Source organism: Populus euphratica, unplaced genomic scaffold (assembly GCF_000495115.2).
Source record: "Populus euphratica unplaced genomic scaffold, PopEup_1.0 scaffold359.1, whole genome shotgun sequence".
Classification (NCBI taxonomy): Eukaryota; Viridiplantae; Streptophyta; class Magnoliopsida; order Malpighiales; family Salicaceae; genus Populus; species Populus euphratica.
In genome coordinates, this window is record NW_011500135.1 from 105,059 (window position 1) to 111,728 (window position 6,670).

Consider the following 6,670-nt stretch of genomic DNA (forward strand, 5'->3'; position numbering starts at 1 on the left):
TTATAAAAAAAAAATACCTTGATGAGTTTTTTTTTTTTGTATTTTTGTTTTAGAAACACCCTTGTATACTTTTGTGGCTAAGACAGCAGCACTGTTAGTATTGGACCTAAAGAAGATGTTAAGGCCCATAACAATTCGAAGCTTAACATCCTTGTACCCTGTCCTAATGAACCCAATCAACGTCTACCGCTTTCAAAATTTCAGAGTCACGGAGATTTTAATATTTTATTTCACTTCCACTTTCCCGGAAATCACCTCTTACTGTCCATTAAAATATCTCATTGATACCAGCAGTAAAATATCCCATTGATACCAGCAGTATTGTAGTTGATTGGTTGTTGGGGTTTTTTTTTTCTTTGAATTTTAGTGGGGGTAAGGCTAGAGAATGTTTTTCTTTATGTCTTTACTGGATTTTTTTATATGTGATATGTCTGTTATTCTTGTAGTATCTTATTTGTTTACTGAGTTTGTAAGATGTTCAGGGGACCGTGGGATTAGTCATGATACACGCAAGCTGGCTCGAACATCCACATTAATCATAAAAAAACAAAAAAAATCTCATTGATAAATCATCATGTAGTGTGACAGTAAAAGTTTGTAGCTAAAAAATTTATTTTTTTATAGTTTTAATTTCATTCTATTATTAATATAATAGTTATTCGGTTAAAGTCAATATATACATAAATTAGTTTAAATATTTATGTTAATATATATATATATAATTTGAATTTTACAAATCTTAAAATTATTAAAAATTTATATAATAATTAATTTTAAATATTTAAAAAATTAATTGAAATATATATAAATTAACTAAGATACTCTAGTAATTAAACAAAAAAATCCTCCACGCCGATCGAAAAAAATGATTCCCTTGGCTCCCACACCACAAACTCCAAAGCAACTTCTTTCTTTGAAGCAAATGTTATCTGTGATAATAATCATATGGTCCTGCTTGATGTTTTTTACAGTTAATTTTTTATTATCTGATTGAGTAAATTATACAATATTGATTTCCTGTTGCGTGGAAGGAATCCGATATTGTGCTGTGGTGGTTTTTGTGGTTCGAATTTGAAAAAAAAATATTATATAATAGCTTTTTTAATTAAAATTTTAATAGAGAAATTTCATTAGAATCTATGCAAAAATATAGTGTGTGTTTTAATTAATTAAATATTTTTAAATATATAATTAAAACAAACAAAAAATACTGCATCCCTCAGTATCAAAAAACAAACCAAAAAAATAACTCAGTCAAAAACAAAATTCAGCAGATGTACCTTACAACATTACAATTAGGGACACATTCATCTACTTAGGAACAAGAATTTTCTACCCATTCTGCCCTGAAAAAAATTCTTTTTTACCATAACTATAGTTACCGGGTTATTTTATATGTTTTTAAACTGTTTTTATTTAAAAATATTTTTAAATATTTTTTAAAAATAACATCTACCCAACAAAATTATATAAAAAACGCATTAAATAAAATATTAATTTAATAATTTTTTTTAAAACCATTTCAAATACAATTTAAAACTCCCCTTGAAACGGTAACGAAAAGAGACACAGCCCTCACGTGTCACCAGCTAGTGCTCCATCTTTTCATGTCTCAGCCCACTATTTCTTATTTCCTCCAAGTGCCAGACCAGTCACCGCACCGGTAAAATAACTCCCTCATCCTCGGCAGCTTTTCGATAAGACATGGACCCACCATTATATATAATGAAAAATCTTAATGTTAAAATTTGCGAGGTCATAACGTTAAGAGATTGTATTTTAAAAAGATAGGTTGATTTTTTAATTTTCTAGATTCAAGTTTTGAGAATCTATCCCAATGATGTAAATGTGGGTTCTTAAGATATTTTGAAAAGGAGATTCGATTTAAATTGATTTGTGATATTTGAAAATAAGTTTTTATTTTCAAATAAAAAAAAATTGAATCTTTATCATTAATGTATGGTTGAGATCCTGCATTATTGTATATTTATTTTTTTAATAAGATTTGAGTGAAGTTAAAGATTATTAAATTTAAGAAATAGAATAAGAGCATCACAAGTTCACATCCACATAGGAAAGTTAAGGAAGGATTTTAAGATAAAAATATAACCCTTTACGATAGTTTATTTGGAAAGTTTAGGACAGCAACATATGATAACTTCTACGAGCAACAAGAAAAGAATAAGCAATAGAAACACTGACCCTTTCATAATCATTGAAAAAGATTTGATTCTTAAATATCTTAATCAGTTTGATTAGAAAGAAAATATAAAATACATGATGTCTATCCCTTTTTATAAGTTCATATATTCTTGCATTTAATTGATTGTAAGTTATAATTCATTACATTATATTAATCAGATATAATTATCTTCTTATTTTTATCATAATAAATTTTTTAATATTAAATTCACACTTATTTTTTAAAAACTCAACCCTAACAAGCTAATTTAGGACTCCATTAATATAAGATTCGGATAAATTTAAATTAAAAAATAAATAATTTATTTAAAAACTTGAGTCAACTATATTGATGTGAGTTTTATCTTATTAAAATTTAATTTGATTTTTTTTAATTTTTTTATTAAAATTATATTATTTTGAGTTTTAGATTCATAATCTGAATAAATTCCAATAAACTCCCACATAATTTTTTTTGGAACCGTGGTTTTTTTCGTATTAATTATTAGGCCCACATTTATCCATGTTTTATAGTATTTGTTCACCCATTTTTTGATGGGGAAAAAAGAAAACGAAAACTTGTGTAATGTTTTGATCTTTCACCGAATCTCCCTGGCAACAGAAGGAATATTGTTTTCAAATTTTGGCAGTCAAGATTCTTTTGGAAGCGGTTGTGGCTAAACACGTCCTGCCTAGAAAGGACAGGCAGACATGGAAGACATTTGTGGAGAAAGGATGAGCTCAGTAAACATGAACAAGTTCTATGTCCTTGCTGCTGCTTCTTTCCTTGTTCCAAATATTATCCTTTCCCTTCTTGTTTTGAGCCATTTTTTTAGTAACAGGCAAATGTTTCATTACCACTTTCCTAGGTTGTTTAGGTGTAATTCAGGTCCATAAAGACACCCATGAAGTGATTTTACGAAGGTTAGTGAGAGAAAAAAAAAAGAAAAAAAGTTCGTGGAATCTTTGCCTTATATCAGGAGACATAGAAGAAGAAAAAAAGTTTGTGGAATCTTTGCCTTATATCAGGAGACATGTTTTCAATTCTTGAGTGCCCTAAAAAGGATTGGTTTATATATATATATAAAGAAAATAGTGAATTTTTAAAGCTACATCAGTAGAACTCTAACTTCTTTTTTATTCATCAATATATTATTTAAAGGGTTTTTGGTTGTCCAATAGGAGTAGCCCTCACCTATTGTATCGCAAATTTTTTTTTTTAAAAAAAAAGAAAAAATACCTTCATCCAAGGAATTCTTTAATTATTTTATTTTTTTCAGAACAAATAATTTATTTAACAAATTGTTTAACATAGATATTAAAGCAAGCTTGCATGTAAAAAAAGTAGAACAAGAAAAAGAAATTGTTACATTGTTTTATAATAACTAAGAACTATAATGGGTCTTTAGATGTTTTAGATAAAAGAATGGTTATATAATAGAAAAAATAAATATCATCAATAAATTTTATTTAAAATAAATTGCATTATTATTTGTTTTTATTTATAAATATATTTTAATATAATTTGTTTAAAATATATACATGTTATTCAAAGTATTGTCATTATTGATAAAACAAACTTCAAATAATAAGGTCAGATATTAGAACTTTCCATGTTGAAAAATAATGAGCATACCTATATATAAGACTTATTATGAGTTGAAAAATTTATTTTATCTTGTAAACACTATTCATAAAAAGACCCAATGTCATTCTATGCTATTCAATAAATACTACAAATATTGAATTGAATTTGTAAAAATTAAAATAATTATGGGTGACCAAAGATTTTATTAGTTGATACCCTTAGTAATCATATATAAATTAATATTATTATTCATTTACCAGCATACAAAGAACATGGTCCAATATTAAACACAATTATTTCACTTGTTAAATATTAATTGACCCGATAAACAACATCTAAAAAGCAGTACCCGGTACAAGAACATTGGATCTTGGTGAGTTAACAAGTAATAAAACAATTAACACGAGTGTTTTTTGTGTTTTTTTAAAAGAATGTTTTTTTTGGGTGAATGGGGGAGGACGACAGAATGTTTGGATCACGTTTTTTGTGTTTGTTTTCGTGAGAGATTTTGCTTTGGTGTGTTGTCTTTTTCTGGGTTTTGTTTTTTGGAGCGTGTGTTAGAGTATTTGTATTATTCTTCCCAACCTTTTTATTTTCTAATTTTTCTAGATTTCCTTTTAATTTTTATTTTGCAATTTTTATTTTTAAATTCAATAGGTCCTTATTATATGATTTCCAAATTATATTTTAATCAGTAAAAAAATTATTTTTATTTGATTGATCTTTCCTTCTCTTTATTTTTTTTAAAAATTATCAATACAAATACAATGAGCAAAATAGCCAAGAATTATGAAATGACTAGAATCGATCATGTCACATAAAATACAAATTATCTGAGATCTTTGATATTTTTGTATTTTTTTAATTATTAAAAATACGTTGAGACATGGTAAAAAATGAGTAATCTCATCGATTTCTATGTATTTTCAATTCGAAACGGTCTAATGGCCGGTTGCTATGAATTAATTTATATCATTTTGACTATGGAAAATCTCCACCTCGAAATATACAATCATTTTCAATGCAGAATCTCCTTGTAGAATCTTGAACCTAGATGGATGGGTTTTCATGAATTTACATGTTTTTTTTTCTTAATTCATGGCAAGTTTTATCAATTCCTAATTTACATTAAAAAAAAAAATAATAATTTTTCTTCATGATATAATAACTAAATAGATCAAATTCATCGAGATTCAAGTAATAAATGGATATTTAAGAGTTTGACGGTAGTCATTTTTCAAAATATTTTTTATATTTAAAAGTTTCACAGCGATTACTTTTCAAAATATTTTTTATATTTAAAAGTTTGACAGCGGTCACTTTTCATAATATTTTTTATTTATAAATATATTAAAATAATATATTTTTTAGTTTAAAGTAATTTTTAAAATTAACATATTAAAACAATGTAAAAAAACAAATAGTTTTTATTGAATTTACATGTTTTTTTCCTTCTTATCATATTAAAACAATGTAAAAAAACAAATAGTTTTTATTGAATTTACATGTTTTTTTCCTTAATTCATGGCCAGTTTTTTCAATTCCTTATTTACATAGTAAAAGAAAGAAAAATAGTTTTTCATCGTAATATAATAACTACCTTATTTACATAGGAAAAGAAAGAGAAATAGTTTTTCATCGTAATATAATAACTAAATAAATAAAATTCATCAAGATTCAAGTAGTAAATAGGTTTTTCAGAGTTTCATAATGGTCAATTTTTAATTTTTTCCACTTATAAATATATTTAAATAATATATTTTTTATTTTTCTAAAATTATCATATCAAAACAATTTAAAAATATCAAAAAAATAATTAAAAATATAAAATATTTAATTAAAAAACACTTTTAAAATAAAAAAACAAGCATTATAAACAACACAACTTCTAAGCATCATGCATTTAAGAATTTATCCACTATCTTTTGATGATTAAAGGAGTTCATAGTAAATGCCTCTCTATTTTATTGTAGCAGATGATGAATTTAATGCGTGATGATATCATTAACATCATCATCAAAGATAACTAAAACAACTGTAGTAGTAGTGGCGCTTCCGAAGTGTTGTGGAGATGTTATTATTGTGATTATCTTCAACCCTTGCTGTTTTCTATTTTTAAACAGTTATTCTACAGTTGTCGGAGACAATTCTTTTTATTCTTTCTCTCTCTCTCTATATATATATATATATATATATATACACACACGGAGGATAGGTTTTTGCAGCGACTCGGTGCTCTGATTTTTTTTACTAGTTCGTTCGCAATCTGATGTGGGATTACGTGGATCCTCCGTAGCAAATCACGGTGCTGTCAAGGTCCTCAAGCCTGGTTCCCATTCAATTTTTAGTTTTTACTGGTTAATTATTTGACCCGTCGCTTTCACGAGTCGAATATTTCTTTTCTATAAAAAATTATATATGTAAGTTTTTTTAATATATTGTTGTATGTAAAAAACTCTAAAAAAAATTAAAAAGCTCCTCCATATGTATGATTAAATAAATCATATAAAACTTATATGTACATGACTAAGCTTGGTTTTATTTATTTTATAAAATTTTAAAGGGCTAATGAACCCAATTTTTTTAAAAAAATAGATTGACAACATATCATATGTAATTCTAGACTTCACTCATGGTAATTAAAAATTAAAGATAATATTTTTTGTTCAAAAATTTTAAATTTTAAGCCATTTAAACTTAAAACACTCCCTCATCAATACTCTTGGAATAAATATAATACCAATCCATTAACTCAAAATACCTAGAATGGGTTAAAAACCTGAAATCAAACTGTATTGGATTTGACTTCCTAAACTTAAATATATTTTTCAATCAATATTAAATCTCTAAACAATCACCATCAAGCCACTCTTATTGCATGAAACCTAAGAATACAAAAAA